The sequence below is a fragment of the Pelophylax lessonae genome, assembly GCF_965119305.1.
Source record: "Pelophylax lessonae genome assembly, chromosome: 6".
NCBI classification, from domain to species: domain Eukaryota; kingdom Metazoa; phylum Chordata; class Amphibia; order Anura; family Ranidae; genus Pelophylax; species Pelophylax lessonae.
The window spans coordinates 83919368-83944169 of record NC_138773.1 but is presented as its reverse complement, the minus strand read 5'-3'; the positions used below and the strand labels follow the sequence as shown (position 1 = coordinate 83944169).

At 40.7% G+C, this 24802-nt stretch overlaps 1 protein-coding gene across 1 annotated transcript in view; it reads right to left on the bottom strand.

Moving 5' to 3' along the window:
* The window catches only part of LOC309558240 (galanin receptor type 1-like), a 63994-nt gene extending 39727 nt beyond the window's left edge, over nt 1-24267 (bottom strand). Inside the window, exon 1 of the mRNA XM_082261279.1 lies at nt 23812-24267. The gene's annotated coding sequence lies outside the window, so the exon portion shown is untranslated. The remainder of the gene's footprint in view (nt 1-23811) is intronic.
* Between the last annotated feature and the right edge of the window lie 535 nt (nt 24268-24802).

The following is a 24802-nucleotide window of genomic DNA, read 5'->3' as shown; positions in this document are numbered from 1 at the left end:
GGGGGCTGGACGCGGCCCTTTGCTTGCCTTTATCTGGCACTTTTCCTCCCACTGACAACAACAACGGAGTATAATTCTTGTTACTAACATCAACAACAAGGCACTGTTTCTCCCACTGACACCAACAATAGGGTACTATTTCTCCCACTAATACCAATATTGGGGCACTATTCCTCCCACTGACACCAACAATGGAGCCCCGCAATAAATACCGACACCAATGATGGCGCACTATTCCTCCCACTGAGACCAATAATGGGGCACTATTCATCCCACTCACACCAACGATAGGGCACTATTCCTCTCACTGTCGCCAATGATGGGTTACTATTCCTCCTTCTGACACCAACAATGGGGCACTATTCCTCTCACTGATACCAATGATGGAGCACTTTTCCCCCCAGTGACATCAATGATATTATCAACCTAATGCCAAAGATGCACTGTTTACTCCCACTGTCGCCAAGACAATTTCTACTCCCAATAGCCACAGTCTGGCCCCCCTCAAGTCTGAAGGACAGTAAACTGGCCCTTTTTTTGGAAAGTTTGGAGACCCCCTAACACACACTATATATACTGAGGAACTCATGGAGCCTAACCACCTCAGGTCTCCCAGGTCTCCTATGTTCTAAATGCCCTCTACACAGTGCTTAATTAACTGTCTCTAAGCTGCTGCATTGTGTGTGACAGCAGTCATCCAACTCTGCAATGTTTTCTGCACTGGGTACTGGGTGTTGCAGTAAGTAAAAAAAAAAGCATAAAAGATTAGAATAAATATCACTGTATATGAGTTTTGCTAGTTGCTGCAGATATTTTTCTAACATTCCCTCCTTAAAAAATATATTTTAAAAAATCATGTGAAAAATTGAAATAATGGCCATACATATTGTGATTGTCATGCAAGTTTAACTACTCTTGAACGTTTATGTTTAATAACATTTTTACAATGAATACAGAACATTTGGGAATACAGATAACAGAACAGGGGTCATTCCAAAATCAGGGCCCAGGCATATATGATATGACATATCGATTATCCACTTGCTAACCGCCCACCATCAAATGACCGCGGAGCGGTGCATCTATTGTTCTGGAATGCCGTCATATGATGGCGCACCAGAACAGCCTATTTTGCGCGCCCCCATGGGTGTGCGGAGCGGGGATCATGGCCGCACCATGTTGCTAGGACACAGCGCGACCCCGATCTTGGTAAAGAGTCAATTACATAACTCTTTACCCATGTGATCGGCTGTGTCCAATCACAGCCAGTCACATGTAAATGAGGAAGTGCTGTTATACGGCTCTCCTTGCCTCACACCTCTGATCATCAGTGCCCTGATTACACAAAATGTAAATAAAGTGCCAATTACTGCCTACCATCAGTGCCCACAGTGCCTGCCATCAGTGCCCACAATGTCCACCATCAGTGCCCACAATCAGTGCCCATAGTGTTGCCAGTCAGTGCCCATCAGTTCCTGCTCATCTAGGAACTGATGGGCACTGACTGGCAGCACTGTGGGCACTGATTGTGGTCACTGATGGTGCTGCCCATCAGTGTCCATCAGTGCTGCCCATCAGTGCTCACCAGTGCCACCCGTCAGTGCCAATCAGTGCCACCTGTCAGTGTCCATCAGTGCCGCATGTCAGTGCCCATCAGTGCCACCTATCAGTGCTCATCAGTGCCACCTATCAGTGTTCATCAGTGCCGACTATCAGTGCCACCTGTCAGTGCCCATCAGTGTGGCATATTAGTACCTCCTCATCAGTGCCACCTCATCAGTGCCCATAAGTGCCACCTCATCAGTGCCCACCAGTGCCGCCTCATCAGCGCACATCAGTGAAGGAGAAAAATTATTTATTTTCAAAATGTATTCAAAGAAAATAAGAAAACCTTTTTTTTTTAATTTTCTGTCTTTTTTTCTTTTTTTTTTTTTGTAAGAATTAAAAAACCCAGCGGTGATTAAATACCACCAAAAGAAATCTCTATTTGTGTGAAGAAAATTATAAAAATTTCATATGGGTACAGTGTAGCATGACCGCGCGATTGTCATTCAAAGTGTGACAGCGCTGAAAGCTGAAAATTGGCCTGGGCAGGAAGGGGGTGAAAGTGCACTGTAGGCAAGTGGTTAAGCAATCATGGACCCGACCGCAAAGGACAATTGTTAAAAAGCATAAAATAGTTATGTTGTAACAGTGGCCCAGTACTGAAGGTGACAGCTACTGTGAGAGGGTCAGAAACAAAGAAAATAGAGACAGGAGGAAAGCAGAGAGTAAGTAAGATGAAGGGAAGAGGAACGCAGTATGGATAGGAAAGGGAGAAGGGGACACATAGACCAGAGAAGGTACACACACCTATATTGACGGAAAGTATCATAGAATAAATTCCACCACTAGCATCTCTGAGAATGGGTCTGCGGTATAATAATAATTCCAGGGACTCCAGATGTCATAGATTTGATTATGTTGATCATATGCAGTACAGTAGGTTCACTGTTATTTCGTCCATGTGCTTCAGGTATTGCATCTCATCCATCCATTGAAGGAGGGCACGGTGGGAGACTTCCAAGTTACTACTGCAAGACTGCAAAAATAGGAAATGGATCAATGCAAACTATTGTCAAACAGCTTCAGCTTGTTGCTGTGGGTTGCTTCCACTTTGGTCATTTTTTTACAGTTGGTTGAAAGTGGCTGAAATTGCCAAAAATGGTTGTGTATATCTAGCATTAGAAAGGGTTCAGTCAATATGACTCTGAGTCTAGAAGCTAATTTTCTTCAATGAGTCAGCCTTGGATAGGATTGAATGTCCTGCATTAGACAGAGTTAAATCAACAGGACTCCAAATCTAAGAGCTATTTTTCTTCAGTGAGTCAGCAATAAATAGGGTTGTATATCCAGTGTTAGATGGGGTACAACCGACATGACTCAGAGTCTAGGAACTATCATATTATCAATGAGTCAGCAAACTACCCAGTACGGCTACTATCCTAATATGAAAAGGGAGGATGTATTGCTGTAGGATACCTAATATCTCATCCTGGACAGATATAGGATAATAGGATAACCTGGGGAAGGGACATTTGACAAAATATTAGAGTTTCTGGACTAAAACAGCAACAATTCCATCCAAACAAATGAAGGTTTTCACGGCTAATCTTACATAGGATCTAGGCATAAGATGGTATAAATAGACATGGTTTGCAACACATAGTTGCCTTTAATTTAATGGAAAGTACTGCATGACTCCTGAATTGTGCAGGAAGGGCATTTTTGACATCCAGGAGGAGACGGTTTGGCTGCTTCATCCTCTTGATCAGATTAATCATGAAGAATTTTACATACAGCTTTATCATTCTATAAAATTTCTGCATGACAGCATTTTACAGAAACAAGTTTGTAATATGCTCTGTGAGGGCTGAGGTGCACGCTAAAAGCAATGAATAAAAAGAAGTAAGTATGAAAAAAATCAAGTGCTCCTGTTGTGGGTGGTGGAAACCCCACATTTGAAAATCTGGGTTCAATGAACAATGGTAAACACACAGCTAAACCATGCATGTGAGTTTTCTTACTTACCTATATATTTGTAATTCTGTTCAGCTAAATCTTTTTCACAGTATGTTTGGCATCATGGTTTACTATGTATATTTTTACAAGCACATCCTTTTTTTCCTAAGCTTTCAAACCCGCAGAGTCCACTTCAATGGAACAGATGGGCACATGGCCCAAGAGATGTTAGGCTGTTTGTATTACTAGAAGACACTTGTTTCTCCATTGGCCCTGTGGCAGTCAACTTCTGATTTGCTTTTTCGTGTTCTCTACAGAGCTCAACACTGCTGGCTCACCCTTGGTATCATCAGCACATTCTGCCCAACCAGGTCGTAAGATTTCAGGTGGCATTCCAATGGCTCATGAAGGAGATCACTGGGACTCCCCTTAGCCATCCCTTCTGCGTGATCCCTGCCATGCCTCTGCTATTCTCATGGCGCTGCCCTCCCAGGGAGTACCTTATAGAGGAAGGCCCCACACCAAGCTCATAAGGTGACATCTTATGGGTAAGTTTCCCAAAGTCTCCATACACCATCAGGATTTCTGCAACTCCTGTCGTGCAGACTGCAAAGCCTTTTCTAGCGATTACTCATATGTCCAAATCAAGAGGGACCGCATTGTAGTGGGGAGCTGTATAGCAGGGTTTCACTACCCTTGCATCTGAATAATAACCAGAGTGCATGTTTGCACAGAAACAACACACCATGACTAAAGAATGCACCCAGCACAGTCCAGAGGCACACCCTGCCTCCACTCCTCCTCTTGCCTCTCATGCGCTCAGAGAGGTTGCTACAACTTCACAAAGCGAGGGGCTCTATCCTGCCAACTATGCCAAAAATGTAGGGGAGTCATGATTGGGCAGATGTTGGCAGTGAATTATACCAGTCCCTCCACGCTTCTTCTTGGATCAAACACCCATGCCCCTCCTCTTGTACCAACTATAATATAAACATATGTACTGGCCATAGGTCTGCACGGACATTCCTGGTCTGAGGTATAACTCTTGAAATAGAGGTATGTCCACACACAGATGCATTTTCAGCCCTTTACTGCAACTTCATATTTGACATACTGACAGAGGTTTCTAGTATGAAAATACATCCTGCAGCAGTCATTTCAGTGTGGCACACAAGTACACATCATTTTAGCCATCTTCCCTCCTGACTCTCCTCCTTGGGAGCACCATAGGTTTGGGACCACTCCCTGATCTATACTAAGTTCACTGCCTTAGGCTATCCATCACAGAGTGACTAGACCCACTGCTAAGGGTCAGGGGGGCAAAGTGCCTCCATTAGTATACTAGTCCGTTATATAAAAACCAAAGTCCGTTATATTGCTCTGCCCAGCTGGACATGATCTCTGATGACATTTTTTTCTAGGTTTCAGCTTCTACTCACATAAGAGGGTACCGTTCCAGGTCCCCAAGGCCCTATGTACCACGCCACTGCAGAAAAAGGTCAGGGGTAGACAGGGTGACTATAGCTAGTCCTCACACGATCTGTACCACATCATCTGGGAATTCAGCTCTGCACTAGGTCCTTTGGATCAACCTAGTACAGGATTACATCTTTGCAGCTCTGGTATATCCTGTTCCCATAGCCGGAAAATTCACTTGGCCACACCCACAGCTTAAATCTATATGTGCATTACTACATTATTACAGGCAGGGTTTCTCTAAATGGTGAGCTAACACGTGCTTACAACCTTCCCCTTACCATGCCTTAATGGCAACAGAGCCATCTAGTGGCAGGTAAGCTAGCTGTACCTGCTAGTTGGCTTACACTACGCTTTGCAATCTGATTCTACAATCTCCTTTAGGCATCATGCACACTGGTCATTTAGCTCTGCTACATGAGACTCTCGCATTTAGGTGCAGGTGGAAGGCATAGGCGCACCATACAGCCCTGCTGCCGGCAGCCTGTTATACTGTATGAGAGGCTGAAAGCTGCTGTGGTTGGACAGGTCTGGATGGTGCAGCTGGTGTTAACAATATTTAGGGCAGAATGCACCCAGGGACAAATGCTTAGAAAGAAAGCAGTCTGTGTTTTGAGTATTCACCCCTGTGCACATACAGTCCTTAAATGTTAGTACCACTTAGTACACCTGTATATATCAACTTGATTCCAAATCATAACAACTTATATAACAGAATTTAAATTATTACCAAAATTCTCCTGGTTAATGGTAAACCAGCACCCATTTTCCCAGTGGATGCATGTTTTACCATTAACCAAGGGCATGTTTGACATTAATGTACACCAATCAGCTATAACATTTTGGCCACTGGCAGGTAAAGGGAATATCTCATTACAATGGCATCTGAAAATTTGTGGGATATATTAGCAAGTGAACATGTTGTCCATGAAGTTGATGTGGTAAAAGCAGAAAAAAATGGGCACCGCAGTTTGTTGTGTATGGGGCTGTGAAGCCCAAAGTGACCAATAACAACAGTCAAAAGCTTCTACAATGGTCAAACATCAGAACTGGACTATGGAGCAATGGAAGAAGGTGGCCTGGTCTGGAGAATCACATTTTCTTTTACATCATGTGGATGGCTGGGTGCGTGTGCGTCACTTAGCTGGGGAAGATATGGCACCAGGATGCAGTATAAGAAGGCACGTCGGCAGAGGCAGAGTGATGCTTTGGGCAATGTTCTGCTGGGAATCATTGGATCTTGCCATTCATGTGGATGTTACTTTGATGTCCATGCCTCAATGGGTCAGGGCTGTTTTAGCAAAAGGGGGTCATACTCAATACAGGGTGGGTGGTCATAATGTTATGGCTGATCGGTTTATATTCTTTGATATGAGTCATAATGTCTAGGAATCCAGTCGATATACACAGGTCAATCTCTATATCTAAAAGAGCACAGGTACCGGCTGAGTCTGACCTTTCTTTTGAACTGTTGTCATTATTGTGTAGTATAATGGATTTCCTTATTTGATACTAATTAAATTGTTTAGGTTTGTCCTCATATTACAAAGTTACTAAGCCAAAGGAGATGGTACAGATTTTGCAAGAGTAGCTTGAGGCATGATGCCAAAAGTACTGAAAAATAGATTTTGTTTACAATTACATTGTTTTTTTTATGATGTATACATGTAGCTTGATTAAATTTATGTTTTCTATCTGCCTGGAGTTCAGCTATAAAATAACCACTCCACTGTATTTCAAATATATATATATATATATATATATATATATATATATATATATATATATATATCATAAATATATTAAAAATAAAATAGTATGACAATATAAAATTATACGTGCTTATATAAAGTGCAAAATGTGATTCATATGTATCAAGGTGCTTACTAGTGCTATAATTATAAGTGCTGACTTCTATTAGTGCATGTATTATTATCCAATTAGTGCAACAAGCAAAAAAGTGCTTACAGGTGCATAATCTATTTAAAGTGCAAGTGCTGACCTTGATTTTTATAAAAAGCTTATTATAATAAATAAATCAACAAAGTGCTTGCTGGTGCATCCACCAATAAATTAAATCACATATAATAACAATAAGTGCTCAAAATAGTGTCTCTAAAAATCCGGGCAATTCGTGCAACCAGATTGTGCTTTTTAAATCTTTGGTTTTTTCTTTTTCACAGTGCTCCAGGTGCTGGGGTGTATCACACGTGGCCTCTTACCAGCTTCCAACAGGTCACAAGGACCCCCAACGCCTGTGATCCCCAATGACTCATTGCTAAACCCGGAAACAGGAATACAGGCATTCGTAGCAGTGGCTGGGACGCACGCCGACCGCCGCAATACAAAGCAGGGAAAGGAGATACAGGAGGGTGCTGCAGATCCCCGGAGGATATCTTCCTAATACCCAAAACAATTTGTACTGCCGAATTGCCCAGTGCCAGGAGGGCACAACAAATAGTAAGAGGCTAATTGTCATCCTTTAGTGTATGTTTTAATGGAATAAACAATATTTCACTATTGGAGGCTATTCTCTTCTATATCTTTATATGCGGGGACTATATGGTCCATTTCGAGTAACATAGGAGCAGGATATTCAAGGAATCGAGGAGAGGTCTGATCCACCCAGTTAAAGGGATCACAGGCGTTGGGGGTCCTTGTGACCTGTTGGAAGCTGGTAAGAGGCCACGTGTGATACACCCCAGCACCTGGAGCACTGTGAAAAAGAAAAAACCAAAGATTTAAAAAGCACAATCTGGTTGCACGAATTGCCCGGATTTTTAGAGACACTATTTTGAGCACTTATTGTTATTATATGTGATTTAATTTATTGGTGGATGCACCAGCAAGCACTTTGTTGATTTATTTATTATAATAAGCTTTTTATAAAAATCAAGGTCAGCACTTGCACTTTAAATAGATTATGCACCTGTAAGCACTTTTTTGCTTGTTGCACTAATTGGATAATAATACATGCACTAATAGAAGTCAGCACTTATAATTATAGCACTAGTAAGCACCTTGATACATATGAATCACATTTTGCACTTTATATAAGCACGTATAATTTTATATTGTCATACTATTTTATTTTTAATATATTTATGAAATACGTGACATCTTAGTATCTACATCCAGCAAAAGATTACCAGCGCCTTTTTACTTATTATACATATATATTTATTGTTTTAAACAATTAAAGGGGCAGCAGGTTATAATATCTTTTCTTAAAGGGCCAGGCGCCTTCGCCAATTTTCTGTTGATATATATATATATATATATACAGTAAATATATATATATATATATATATATATATATATATGTATATGTATATATATATATATATATACATATGTATATATAATACCACTTTACTTGCAAAAGTTGAAGCTTTTTAGCTCAACACCCTGTAAAGTAGACAGAGGTGATGATCTTTATTCATTGTCCAATGAGCAGGCTGAAGCCTCTGAGAATACTCTATGCAAGTACCGACCATGCTTTGATGATCAGTACCTGCACACCGCTAGGAAAGCACCTCACGTCCTTTATGACGCACAAGAACCAGGCAACTAGCACTGCGCAGACAAGTTAGAATGTCATAATGTCATATGCTGCCCCCTTCTTAGAATTACCAAAGTGGGAGCTGGCAGTGGGCAGCAAAAAAGAATGGTAAAGGTTAGGTAAAGGAACGTACTATTTATACATTGGGGGTATTTTGGGAGCGGGGGTTGTTTAAAACATAGATTTGTTTTAAAGCTCAAAGTAGATCTAAACCCAACAATGCTGGCCACCCAAAACACTGCCTTTGATGTGCCTTAAGCTGTACTCAGTGCTGTATCTTGGCCTAGGAAAACAAGGCCCAGGCCTAGGGCAGCACTTTGCAGGGGGGCAGTAAAAAAGCAGCCACTCCCACACGAAAAGGGTCCCCGCCGGCTTGGGCTACACTTTTAGTATAGGGCCAGTCTTATGGGTTGAATTGGGCCGGAGGGCAGGATCCAGGAGGCAAATCAGTCTGGCAGTCCCGTAAAGCGGTCACACTGCTACCTGTCGGTATAATAATACCGGCCGGTGAGGACATTCAGACGGACCGCAGGCCGCCGACCACACCTAATACAACTGGCCTGATGGCCGCCAATGACAAAAATTGTGGCACTACAGCCTAATGCTCCACCTACCCTCCTCCGCCCCCAGCTATGCCAATAATATAATTTCATTTCTTTAAACATCCTTGACCTTGAGCAAGCATATTGAAGTGCATCACATACAATTAAGACTTTTAATTGTATATGATGGCAACAATATTTTGGACCTGCTCACCTCATATGTGCTACCGCAATATGTCACTGAGTTAGTAAGATTACTCCAATCTTATAAGATATTTGGACTTGTGTTTGCTGCCACTGATTGTAACCATAGGATTATTTCACTTATGTATTTGTATAATGACTATGGACTTCCTAGTCATTATACAAATAAATGAAATAATCCTATGATTTTACAATCAGTGGCAGCAAACACAAGTCCAAATATCTTATAAGAAAGGAGTAATCTTACTGATCCAGTGACATGAGGCTGTACTAATGGGCACTGATAAGGCTGCGCTGCACTGATGGCCACTGATTAGGTGGCACTGTTTATCTGGGCTGCACTTATTGGCACTGATATGCTGCATTGATGGGCACTGATATGCTACATTGATTGACACTTATAGGCTGCACTGATGGACACTAATATGCTACACTGATGGCCACTGATGAGGCGGCAATGATGGGTACTGATAAACTGCACTGATGGGCACGAATGAGGCTGCACTGATAAGGAAGCATTGATATCCTGCACTAATGGACATTGATGAGGCTGCACTGATAGGCACGAGGTGGCACTGATAAGCTTCACTGATGGGGCTGCACTGATATGCTGCACTAATGGGCACTGATAAGGCTGCACTGATGGCTACTGATGAGGCTGCGCTGATGGTCACTGATGAGGCGGCACTGATGGGCACTGATGAGGCTGAACTTGTGGGGACTGAGGAGGCTGCACCGATGGGCACTGATAGACTTTGGTTGTGGTCTCTGGTTTACAGATGACAGGTGGGTCATAAATATGAAGGGATGTGGCCTTTACAGGAAGGGGTGGGTCATATTTAAATTAGGGGGTGCCCAAGTTTAGTCAGGCCTAGGGCAGCACAAAACCTAAATACACCACTGGCTGTACTATACCTCCAGGAGAGCAGAAAAAATATCAGACTTGTTTTATGATGCAAATTACATTAATTCCAATAGTTTTCATTATATTTTACATTTAAACTGTGATTTAGGAGTCACTACAGGCAGTCCCTGAGTTACGAACGACTCCTACTTACAAACGTACGAACGTCAGTGCCGGCTGCTTGTGCTCCACGCTGGTCCCGGATAACGCCGAGCAGCCATCTTGCAGCGCCGGACACATCCCTCACTGCAGTACTGCATGGCCACAAGAGCCCAAGATAACACAACTGAACACCCAAAAGCGCCCGGAACATCCCATATTCCTGCACAGGCTGGAGTTACACTTAAAAATGCACTGCTTTGACTTACAAACAAATTCTACTTAAGAACAAACCTACAGTCCCTATCATGTTCATAACCCAGGGACCACCTGTACTTTTAATATATTTTACCTTTACAGAAAATGTTGGAGTCTATAACTTCTAAAAAAAAATAAAAAAACCTTGAATTTATAAGATTACATGACTTAGAGCAAATGTACATTCCAATATCCTGTTAGTATGTAAAAAGGTTTATCACAGTAGTTTTGCACTTGAAATGTGCATTAATGGGATTTTCTATTCAGTAGCATTGCCTGACCTTCCAGCCACTGATGTATCATGACTAAGTACCTCTCATAAACAGCAAATTACCACAGCAACCAGACAACCTGGTCAGTACCAAAGCTTACATTTCTTATTTAAAAAAAATAAAAAGTGATCAAAAGGAATGCATAGTGCCAGTGCCATCTGGAGGCATGATATTTTTGATGGGGAGATTTTGCTTGGGGGAAGCAATTTTACTAAGGGCTCTTTCACACGGCCGCTCCGTGTGTCCGCAAATCATCCTATTTTTTTGCGGATGATTTGCGGACATAATGTAAGTGAATGGCACTGCGGATGTCAGCGGAATACCATCCGCTGACATCCGATTTTCCTCCTTTAAGTTCTTTTGGAACGTTTTTTGGAACGGAACAGAACCCTATTTTTTCATCCGTGTAAAAAACGGAAAGGAAGGAAAATCGGATGTCAGCGGTGTCATCCGCTGACATCCGCAATGCCATATACTTACATTATGTCCGCATATCATCCGCAAACGGATGGGATGATATGCGGGCACACGGAGCGGATGACAGAAATGTCATCCGCTCCGTGGAAAAAAAAAAAAAAGTCCCGCAGCGGAGCTCTCACATGGAGCGGCCGTGTGAAAGAGCCCTAAGGGCCCTTTCACACGGGTGCTCCGTATGTCCGCAAATCATCCTATTTTTTTGCGGATGATTTGTGGACATGATGTAAGTCTATGGCATTGCGGATGTCAGCGGAATACCATCCGCTGACATCCGATTTTCTTCCTGTCAGTTCTGTTCCGTTTTTTGGAACTGAACAAAACCCTATTTTTGTTCCGTCCAAAAAACGGAAAGGAAGGAAAATCGGATGTCAGCGGTGTCATCCGCTGACATCCGCAGACCCCCATAGACTTACATTATGTCCGCATATCATCCGCAAACGGATGGGATGATATGCGGGCATACGGAGCGGATGACAGAAATGTCATCCGCTCCATGGAAAAAAAAAAAGGACCGCAGCGGAGCTCTCACATGGAGCGGCCGTGTGAAAGAGCCCTTAGGGAAATTTTTTTGGAGGGGGGGGGGGGGGCTCAGGCTCATGTAAAATAGGAATAAGAAACAGAGCTATAATAACTAATCAAAAAGCAGCAACTCAAATGTGAGATAGACACAAAGATAAACAATATATAAAAATGAAGTTGCCTTGTGCATTTGTAATTGAATCACATACAATTTGCATTATGCAATAATAACATTAAACAATATCAGAAACAACAAAAGAAATTACACAAGAAATAGTCCATCCACACCTATGCAAAAATGTTAATAACAAATAATGTCCAACACACAAATTCCAAAAATGGATCTTCTCTGTGATAATATCTCTTTCCACCACCAAAAAAATGTGATATCCTCCACCAAAGCAAAATTGCCTGCTTACCAGAAAATTTGACCTCATACAAAGGTAACCCGCACTTGGGTCTTGTGGCTCCAGAGGGATTAACAGAATAATTTGATCTCCTTTAGAAACATGCAGCAAATGGTAAAAACATCTCATGAAGTGACACTCCCCATATATACAATAAAAAACTTTCCATATTTAAAAACGTATTAAATTTCAATCGCTAATAAAACAACGTGCACTTACAATAGTGTGGAATAAACCCACATGAAATAACGTAGCCGGCCGGCTATAACACACTTATCTGTCTTTCCAGGATCACAGTAGCACAGTGACGTCAGGACGTCTCTGGATCTTACGCGTTTCGCCACAATCTGACGTCCTGGGGCACGGGCGGCGTGCTGACTCACCGCATTATATATTACATCCACGACAACCACGCCTCACGCAATTTGCCATCTTAACCAAGGAAAGCTATCCCATCCATACTATCTCATTACTCTTAGTAGTCTAAAAATAAAATAAAACTAGGCGGCAACAAGTTGTATTACCACCATTGATTTAAAAGTATGGGGATCATAAGTAAACATCAGACCAGACCCAATCAAGGCATCAAGTGACCGGTCAAACAAAGAGAGGAACTAGACATCAGCTATGAGGAAAGACTGCAAGCACTGAACTTATTCTCTCTGGAGAAGAGGGGGGATATGATATCAATGTACAAATATTGTACTGGCAACCCTAGCATACGGAACAAACTATTCAGAGAAAGGAAATACAATAAGACACGTGGCCACTCACTAAAACTAGAGGAAAGGCGGTTTAACCTTAAAATACACAGGGGGTTCTTCACTGTAAGAACAGTAAGGATGCGGAATTATCTTCCGCAAACAGTTGTATCAGCAGGGAGCATTGATAGTTTCAAAAAACTATTAGATGGGCACCTTAAAGACCACAACATACAGGGGTATGCAATGTGCGGTTAACAGTAGACACACACACATATCATAGGTTGAACTGGATGGACTGATGTCTTTTTCCAGCCTCACAAACTATGTAACTATGTAGAGGGGGGAGGAGGATACAAGCAAAAAAGAAAAAGGACATAGGTAATACTGGGATTTACAATCTGAGTCGAACAATCCTGATGGAGTCTGAAAAGATTATATTAGATAAGGGTCTGAAGTTTGCTCTGCCTAGAAGGTTGAGCTAATTCCAGACCTACAGTATCTCACAAAAGTGAGTACACCCCTCACATTTTTGTAAATACTTTATTATATCTTTTCATGTAACAACACTGAAGAAATTACACTTTGCTACAATGTAAAGTAGTGAGTGTACAGCTTGTATAACAGTGTAAATTTGCTGTCCCCTCAAAATAACTCAACACACAGCCACTAATGTCTAAACCACTGGCAACAAAAGTGAGTACATCCCTAAGTTAAAATGTCCAAATTGGGCCCAAAGCGTCAATATTTTGTGTGGCCATCATTATTTTCCAGCACTGCCGAAACCCTCTTGGGCATGGAGTTCACCAGAGCTTCACAGGTTGCCTGTGCACCGAAGCTACCCATCCAACCTGATGGAGCTTGAGAGGTCCTGCAAAGAATAGAAGAAACTGCCCAAAAATAGGTGCGCCAAGCTTCTAGCATTATACTCAAAAATACTTGAGGCTGTAATTACAGACCAGTGGCTTTGACCTCCCACATCATGAAGACCTTGGAGAGACTGGTTTTAAATAGATTACAACCCATGGTTAGTACATTTTTAGATCCTTTTCAGTTTGAATACCAGCCAAAACTGGGGGTTGAGGATGCTATCGTTTTCATGCTAAATCGCATGTATGCACACCTGGAAAGGCCAGAAAGCACTGTGGGGGTCATGTATTTTGAATTCTACGGTGCTTTTGAAACAATCAGGCCAGACCTCTTTGGCGAGAAGCTAGCAGCAATACAGGTTGATGTTTCCCTTGTGTGGTGGATTGTAGACTAGTCAGGGGACAGGAAGACCGCAGTATGTGCATTTGCAAAACTGTGTGTCAGATAGGGTGATCAGCAATATTGGGGTTCCACAGGAGACAGTTCTCGGTTCCTTTCTTTTTACTGTCTATACCACTGATTTCAGCTACCAGACAGAGTCTTGCCATCTTCTGACGTTTTCTGATGACTCTACGGTAGTAGAATGTATCATGGATGGGTAAGAGATTGAGTATAGGACTGTCACATGGTGTGAGGATAATAATCTGTATCTAAATGTGACAATGACAAAGGAACTGGCTGTGGATTTCAGAAAGAGGAAGCCACTAGTGACCCCAATCTCCTTCTGAGGAGTGGATGTGGAGAAGTAGAGAGTTACAAGTATCTGGGAGTGCACATAAATAATAAGCTGTACTGGAGCAAGAACACTGAGGTGCTCTATAGAAAGGGCCAGAGTCACCTCTACTTTTTAAGGAGACTGAGGTCATTTAACATCTGCTGGACGATGCTGAAGATGTTTTATGAGTCTGTGGTGGCCAGCCCTCTCCTGTATTCAGTGGCATGCTGGGGATACAGGACACCAACAGACTCAACTGCATTGATGCACTACACTGACACTATAGTAAAACTGCCCTGACACACTACAATGACACTACAGTAAAACTGCAAGGACACACTACATTGTCGCTGCACTATTACTATATTCACACTACACTGACTCTCTACACTCACAATAGAATCACAATAGCACACTAACTCGCTAGTAGCAATGAACAGAGTCCTGTTCTATCTATCTCCACTCCAATATCATACTGCACATGGCTCCTCTGGGAAGGAACCCTTTATAGTGTGGGTTGGGTCTATGAGCAATAACCCATGATTGTGCAAAGTTATCATGACTTTCTCTAGTCATGGCTCTGGCAGTGGTCTGTGCCCTGAATGGGCAAAGCCTTCATTACTTCAGCCAATCAGGGTTTAGAACGCAATATGTGGCATGCAGTGCATTGTGGGGCATTTGGCAGGCCAAACAAATGGCTAAATGCCCTGCCAATTAGGGTGTTCGCCGAACGGGCGAACAGCCAATGTTCTGTCCGAACCTTTTCTCGGTGCGAACCGTTTGCCCAACACTAATTGTGAGCCAGGTCTTCTCATCCAAATTCAGTACCTGACCTTAAATGCAAAATGGGGGCCAATTCCAAAATAATGCTCATGGGTTTATAATTGGGCTTCCAACAAGCTCATATAGGTGTTCACAAATGTTTGTTCATATAGTGTATTTAAAAATCAATTTGGGATTATGCACTGATCAATCCAAATTTCCTGTAGAAAAAGAAGCAAACCTTTTCTACATGTGCACCACATACATTTATCAGCAGATAGAATATTTAGGCAGATAATGATGGCATGTCAAACAGGGTTTGACAGACCTGTAACTGAGAACAACTTTGGCCAGTTCAGCAAACTATTGTCTCATTTAAAGCCAACAGCAGAACATTTGGGAAAAGTATTAAAAACCAAAATTAAGCAGCGCTAGCATTAATGCTTAATTACGTTAGCTGCTTAATTTTGGTTTTTAATACATTTCTAAGATTTGCTTAGTGTTGCAGCCGCTGCATATATTTAAATTTATACACACTATTTATGCACTTTATATTTATTGACTCACATATTTTTAGCTGATCTACCAGCGCGGGTATTAATTTAGTTTTTTCACATTTGGGAAAAGTAGCTTCTGGTTAAGATGTACATTTAAATATAACCAATAATATTTTCTCAATATTGGTGAGAGGTAAGTGTGTCTACTCCTATAGACATATACATGGACTCTAATGTGTTTTATGCATACCTGTCCAACTGCTGTCTAATTCCTTTGGCCAGATTTACTATTTTTTATTTGATTTCATGCTCTGCATATGGCTTTATGAAGTACTCATGAATATACAATGTGCTAATTTCTGCATTAACATGACACAAAGAAGACAGCACACCCCACAAGAAAAGGTATCATGTGAAAATACACTACAATACAAGACCAAGGACAATCCTCTTTCAAATGTATAACATCTACACATTGAATGGGCTACATACAATACCTATTATCAGCGAAATAAGTATTGCAATCTTTCTTCTATATAAAAAAAAAATAGCATTGTAACAATACTATAAAACCATACACTGGGTATTTTGTAGCCATTTTGCCAGTTTTGCTTTAGAAAAAATGCTTTCCAACCACCATACTTTGTCCCCTTATTACTCCACCAGTGCTGTTTTCCACCCATCATCTTTCCAAAACTGCTTGCTTGGATAATGAGAGGAAAAGTATATTCCGCTTTGATCCATGTGTGCCAACGTCAAAGGCTATAACTTTATAAACCTGTATGTGTTGTGCCATAAAAAAAGAAATCAGATTCAAGTCTGGCCTGCGAAAAACTGGAGACTTTTTGTAGACTAGGATAGCCTTTTATGTGGTTTAACACTGCTTGTCTGCAGTGCCATCCAGTGTACAATTATTTAGGGGTTGTGTCATTGAGATAATGCCACTTGCTTTCAGGTTCATTTGGTTTGTGTTTGAGACACTTTTTAATTAATTCAGAATCAATTAACAGGTGCATTTGACCTGCAGTTGATCTCCATTTGAGTTGCATTTGGTCTCTTTCTAAGCTGCATCAACCTGTTTGAAGCTGCTTTTGTGTTTCCATTGACTTTTACATGGAGAGCAGAAGTTGAGGATAGGGGTGCTAGGTAGAAGCATCCATCCTCTAAATCCAGGAGATAAGGATGTGCGGCATCCTTCTATCTAGCACCCCCATCTTCAACTTCTCTGCAGACTGGATAGTGAATTTGCCCTTGATGTGTCCTTTTTCCCCTTTTGTGGGTGATAATGGCAAGTACATCCTCTTTCTGGGCTTACTGTGATGGACATCATTGGCTCTTTTTAACAATTCTGTGGCTGTTGCATGCAGGTATTTTCTAAAAAATGCTTGCCAACATAAGTGATCCAATTTATAAAAATACACACCCCTGATGAAATAATGAACTTCTGAAATGTTTTCCTGGCTTATTCTGCCTTGGTGACATTATCACTGCAGTTCGGGGATTATGTATAATTGTATTCACTGTTGTTTTTTGTATCATGTTGACTTGAATGGACACCAGCCACCCTTTTAACAATTTGTACAATAACATTTTGTATGGATTTTTTACATATACTTTTTTGGAAATGTACTTTCCTATCATGATTTTATAACATCATTTTCTAAAAATATAACAAACCAAGCCTTAGAAATGTTTAGTAGTGGCAATTTTCAAACAGGTATTTTAGGTAATTGTGCTCTTTTTATTCTTTGCATACCTTATTTATCTTTTACTCCCAATTCTTCTCACAGTGGTGAATCTGTTTCATTGGCGGTAATGTACACTGTTGTGATATGGACTACCCAGGATGCATCTTAGAGGCCCTGGCTACATCACCAGTGCCTCACTCAACCAGGAAGTGGAAAAACAGTCATTGTAAGTAACTGTTTAACTAATGAGTGCCTTTGGTGCAATGGTCAGTATGCAAATCTGTTTGTTATTTTTTTTGGGGGGGGGGGGCATGTTAAGATTAGCATGGTGATATATGTAAAAGAGCCTAGAGCTCCAACTGCTGGCTGCAAATTGCATGCGATATTTTATACTTACCTGACTAAAAATGTAGACCTTGTTCACACAGGCAGAGGATCATAGTACAACACAGCAACTTATGTTGTGGTAGCGTCACCCATGCCTGTTATTTTTCTTTACTGCTGAAGCGGGCAGTTCAGACTAGCACACATTTGTGTCATTTTGTGGGAGTTCTAGCTTAGCATGCTGTGTTTGGTTACACCTGTCAAATGTATTAATTAAATCAATGGGAACGTGTCACAACCGCTTTTCAAAATGCAGCTGTGGCAGATGTGTCATGGTATTTAAATGTAAAATCCCTATTGGGATCAAAAAACAGATGTTTAGGAGATAGAAGTATCGCCTTTTGTCTGCTTGTACAGTAAACCAACTCAATCTGAAATCTTTTGCAATCTAAAAGTGATCCACTGCAGAGTGTGTTTCAAAGCCAGCTGGCCATGTGAACAAATGCAAACAAAATATAGGGCTAAACATCATAAAGAAAGAAATGATATATAAATACACTTCGAAAACTTTTCATTTTAAAATAATGTTTTTATTTTTTCGTGAGGTTGGGGTTCTTATTTATTGGAAACCAAAGCTAAGAGAAATGCCACAGATAACAGGGTCTGTCTGGCTTTAAAGTCTGTATTTGTCCCTTACCTCACAATTGCACCCTTTACCCTCCTAAGGCCTCCTTTCCCCAGCAGTATGTTATGCTTTTTTTTAAACCTATAATTTCAACATGTCTCCAGGCCAGTCACACAATGCGGATAGGTCCTCTTCGCCTCTTCTGTGGCACTGGGTGGCCCTGATAATGCAGAACACAGCACTGACATGGTGTCAGGGCTATTCGCTGCATCAATATACCGTGAGTAAAGTGTATCATGTTGACGTTCCTCAGGCAGCAGGATCTTCTCAGTTTGGAATACTGAGGACATCTTGCAGTAAAAAGACACAACTGCAAGCTGAAGGATATTATTGCATCCAGCCAACATTTTTAGATGGAGAGGTCTAGAATTGTAGCCCCTGCATAACACACAGCATGGGTTTTCTTTAAGATACTTGATGCTAATTCTAATACTCCAGGCATGATGTATGGATTAGATTACTCTCTGACAATACTGTCAGAAATATTCAGAAAGAGCAGTTGAACAATGAGTATAAGTTAGCGTGGGAATTTACGTTGTCTCCTCTTGTATCAGTGGGCACAAAAAATGGCCAAAGGGGACCTTCATTCCTAGACTACAGTTAGGATTTCCATGTCCAGAGGCACAGATCACACTGAGGAGGAACCAAACAGCATGTTCATAAGCAATATTGTTGTAATGGGATGACATGAAATAATAAACATACTTTATATTAGACTTAATGCCTAAACAATACAAACATCATGATGATTTACAATGTCTGCTAAGATCCCAGCTCCCTTCTTCCCTTAGAATATAATTTCACCATATATTTGATATAAACAGTTCTGTATTAAATCCTGTGGAAGCCCCTAGGCAGTCGAAACCTCGGGGCCCCCCTTGCAAGTTTCTGGAGGTTTCTCGTGTGCGTGCTATAGTGGGAAAACATTGAACCAAGTAGTGTGCGTGTTGGCTGATAGATGGAGATGACCATCGCTATTGTACATTACATGTATGAAGATTGCACCAACATTTTTACAAATTGACAGCTGAAAGAAGATAGGCTTTTAAGAATTAACTGTAATAGGGCCTGATGTGTATAGTTTAAGTACTTCAAGTTGTTATCGGGTACATTATATTATTATAGTATTTTCTCGATAGAGTCTTTAATAATAAAGTTTTTATTTCTTTGAGTTGATTAATTTATTTCTATCTTCTGTGAACAATTTAACCACTTCATAACCGTGCTATAGCCGAAAGATGGCTACAGCGTGACTCTGTTGTTCCAGGTGGGCGTCCATGGATGTCCTCCCCGAGCCACGCCCCCCTGCACTCTCCCTGGGGTGTGCAGGGGGCAGTCTTTTCCTCACGTGCTGTCACAGAGTGAGGAGAGCAGAGCCAGTAACTGGGAAGTGTGACAGGGGACATGTACACATATAATCAGGACACTGTTCATCAGTGACCTGATTATCAGTGCAGCCCCATCAGTGCCTATCAGTGCCCATCAGTGCCGCCCATCAGTGCCACCATCATTGCCGCCCATCAGTGCCACCTATCAATGCCCATTATTGATGCCTATCAGTGCCCATCAGTGCCGTCCAAACCCCAATTCACACATATTGGTGCACACTAAAGTCAGCTTCTTCCATATCACGACCAACAGTCATAGAACACCTCGGGAGCATCAACCCTCGAGTGCCTATTGGTAACTGTGGCCTTCAGTCTCACAATCAGCGTCAATAACAAACAGCTTCACTCAGTGCCAGCCGTTTACCACCTCACCCGTCTGATCCATCAGCGCATCGGGCCAATGGATCGGACGGGGGAGGCGGTGAATGGCTGGCACTGACTGAAGATGTTTGTTCTTGACGCTGATTTAGGCCATTGAAGTGATGTTAATTCTTCATATTCGGATTCTGAGGAAACCCTATTTGGCGAAACGCGTTGATACTGAATTACCCACATTGCCTGTACCTGATTCTGCTCAGTTGAATAAATACATACATTTTATAGTTAATCACATTATTGTTTTTTCTTGGATGATTTTAACATTTGATGTATCATTAAATTATTCTGATGTTTATATTTTTGTTTTTGTGTAAGGCACCATGAAATTCCCTCTTTTCTCCTGCCTTTTTCTCCTATTGGGGAAGGGTGGGGGATTTTCTCCTCTCAAGTGGTTAAGAAAACTTCATTGTAATTTTCATTATTATTTTGATCCATTGTCACAACTTGCTCTCATTTTGGACTAGATTGGATCTCTCACTCAGGTGCATAGATAGAATGCATATAAGCCTGAATTTATAAAGGTGTTTACTGGAAATGTATGAATATTTTCTCTTCCACCTAGTTAGCTCAAATAGCCAAAGTGGTTAAAGGGTAATTTCACCTCTTCATGAAAAATAAAAAGGTGAACTTTATCCAAACATCCTGGCTTCTACTCCAGACTGCACAAAGTAGCCCTGATGCCATCATAATGCTTGCAATAGCACAGCAATGTAACCATGCTGACCAATGAGAAGCATATCAGAGGCATTTTTTTTCGAGTAAGGTGTCCCAGAAGAAAGAGTGGTCAAGAGGTCAGTATAGTTCATATTCCTATCGCACACATTCCTGGTTTGTAGGCTCGTGTGTACTGGGTGCTGAAGCGATCACCAGTTGGCAACTGGATTAGTTACAAGTAGATACATATTCGCCAGCACACCAAGGATCTTGCAAAAGCAGTCCAAAAAACTTTATTCAAGATAAGATCACATCAGAAAAATATAGTGCAACGTTTCGGAGCCACACAGGACCCCTTTGTCAGGCATGTGATACAGTGCAGTTCGTGAGCTGTGGATATATAGAGACATAGCACCAATAGAAAACAGTGCATTTAGATGACACCCATCTATGATGACATAATTCTCCCGAAACCGAAACGTTGCACTATATTTTTCTGATGTGATCTTATCTTGAATAAAGTTTTTTGGACTGCTTTTGCAAGATCCTTGGTGTGCTGGCGAATATGAATCTACTGGTCAAGAGGTCACACTGACCAATGAGCCCTTTCCATTATGATATATGGTTCACTACAATGGCAACACGGGGCATCATGGCCACTCTGTGTAGTGGAGTCCAGAGGGGTGCCTAGTACATTACAATTTAGTTAACCTTTTCATTTTTCGTGAAAGGGTGTACTTACCCTTTAAGCCCTAATACAGGAAGCTGTAAAAGGGTGTCACTTATTTTTCTAAATGGAACTAAAATGAATGCCTTCATATATACACTGATTTGAATATAGGAAATTTATTTTTTACTAAGTATAAAATAAAATAAAAGAGGATTAAAAGAAAAAAAAATTCAATATTACTTTAAATCCACTTTTACACTTGAGAATCAATGACAAACAGTAGTACATTTATGAGTCCCAATATCCTTACAGCACACTACACTGTACCAAAAAGTCAGTAATTAAAGCTTTCACCAATTCCTGGACCTAGACAGCATCTCATTCTAACAATTAATCAAAGCAAATAATAATGAGGCTTTAATGACACTGACAAATGGAGCAAACGTAAGTTCCTCAAGAATCCTAAGTCAAAAAGATGCCTTTGGGCACCACTGCTTGCTGTGATTCATGCATAATTTAATATGTATGTGTGATGTATCTAAAACGTGTTCGCAGTTGCATGGTTGGATTGATGCAAATTACTTTAAACAAATCACCATACATCAAGATATAAGATCGTTCTTTCATGTCATGAAGCTGCACTGGTAGATAAGAGTAATATATTCTTTTTTTCAAGATCACTTAACAGATCACACATTTCAACAGTTGTAGTTTTTTTCCAAATGGAAAGCATGAACGAGTCATAGGCAGGCATTCTTTGCAGTAGTGATGCAATTAATGAGAAGCTAATGGGATTCCTTTTCCGAAGCAGATACCAAGGTTTGGTCCCAATACTTCAATAATGCTACTTTGTGATTCAACCCAGTGGCACTTACAAGCAGACTTGCTTCTTATTTGCTATGGCAACTCCAGCAATAACATCTCTAGCTGGCTATGTCTCTCTAGCCAAGATGTGTGACTCTTGGTGCAGCAACAGGAGTCTTATTCCTTTGGCTGCAATTTCAAAGTAGGATACATTTAACAGTCAAAAGGCAGAGGTAAACTGCCTTGCATTGGTCATAGCACATGGGTAGAGCTGGGAACTCAGATAACAATTTAATTTCCAAAGTTCAGAAGGGATGTAAGAAGTTGGTAGGTGAATGAATCTGAGAGCATCTATTCAAAACTTGACCCTTTAAATGGAAGCAATGCTGACTGCTGTTAAATACAAAAATGATTTCAGAATGCAAGAGATAAAGTTCTTAAACAAACATTAACACTAAGATTATCTGTTACACTGGTTCGCAGATCTGGTCCTTGGGGCACCAACGATGGGGAGAGAGACCAATCTATCAAAACGCAATAAGAATTGCAATCAAATTATATCTATCTATCATTATAAACAGTGAGGATGCAAAAAACTTAACCGGTTGCTAGGGACAACAACTTCACATTTACAAAATATAGAATTTATTGCAAATTGCTGTATAATTACATGTTTTCCAGCTTTCCAGGTAAGAGCACAGGTGTATTCAGACACTTTATTAATCCCAAGGGAAATTCATATTAATCAGTATTAAAGAAAATGCATCTGTGACTGCTGATAACTAACAAAACAGTGTGAATACCCTTATGACATACTGTACACACACAACTAAAGACACATTTGCACTAACACATCAATTTGTTTTCGCTTTTATTTATAAACTCATTTGCATTTACGATAACTGATCCTATATTTTTCACACTGCATATTTTAAGCCATGCATTTACATCTGGCAACATGCATTCTTTCAGGACAAAAAGCAATTGATCATATTGTTACCATATCACCATGGAAATGGATAGCGATATATAACAAAGGGCTGTATTATCTCTATGACATATTCTATAATAGACCCTAAATGGTGAACCTTTCACCCCATAAGCTCACCCAGATTTTCTATGAAAGCCCCCCTTTTAATGAGAAAAGGCTATGCCTATTAGTGATAAAAAAAAGCAGAAAATGTACATCAATATAAGCTGTATATTGCTATCTTCAGTACTATTCTACCTAGACACATGCCTGGTACAGAGTCTGTATTGTGTTCTCTCTTGTCCTTCAGATGTTAGTGTTGTCATGGCATGCTGTGTTAAATGGAAATGCCAATGCATGTCAATGGGATGCTGTCCATGGTACTGAAGGGGCATCTGTACACTTCCCTAAGGACAGTGTCAACTAAGATCACATTTCTCTCATTCACTAAACATAAAGAAAATTTGTGCAGAATAGAACTTACCTCTTGATGTGAAATAATGAGAAGTCCTGTTCTGTTTTCTAAACTGTGCCTTTTTCACATAGTTCACCGGTGAAGCAGAGATCAGTCCATGCTCTGTAAGGCAAATGCTTCTCTATACATCCTCTCTTGCTCTGCTGTACTCTACTTGCACTTTCAATAACACATGTCCATTCTGCTTGGATGCCTACAAAGTGATCCCTCCAACAACCAGACCGTTACTTACTTTGTGCTGCTGGTTGACTTGTGGTTAAATGAGGATCTGTGTCATTAATCCACCCTCTGCTCCTGATCTGTTAAAAGTCAAAGGCTGACTATGCAGCTCTTAGTCCTGTCTGAACCTCAGTCCAATGTCTGTCAGATCAGCAAAGTGCAGATTTCATGCTTGGAACAAAAAATTGTCAGCGATGCTGAAGTCTAGAAGCAAGCTGCCTTGCTGTGATCATTGCTGTTATGGTTTTAAAGGTCCAGCTATGAATGGGGACTGTGCTCCTCCCTACAATAAAGGTAAGCTATTAAGCACTAGGCATAGCTTATTATGGTCTGCATATATGCTGGTGTTGATTTACCCTAAACAAAAAAAAGAAGCAGAGCCATGCTGGAAGAACTAAGCAGTGATTGATTTTGATTTTTGGAAAGAATAAAGAATATATCTTATATAGAAAAATAGGCTGCTCATTTAAATTCATTAGACTTTCTGTTGCACTCCTCTGGGGTAATGCTATGGAAAATGGTTCTATTTTGCTTCAGTTTATATATATATATATATATATATATATATATATGATGTGATGATTTAAACCGGCGGTAAATAAATATTTTTCAATTTTGTGGATTCTATTATAAATTTTGTTATTTTAGGCACTTTATATATTTTTGCAAGCGCCGTGTTTTTCTGTTTTACTTTATATATATATATATATATATATATATATATATATTTAATTTTTTGGTCTGGTCAATAAAAAGTAATTTGGTTGCCACAGGTGACAGC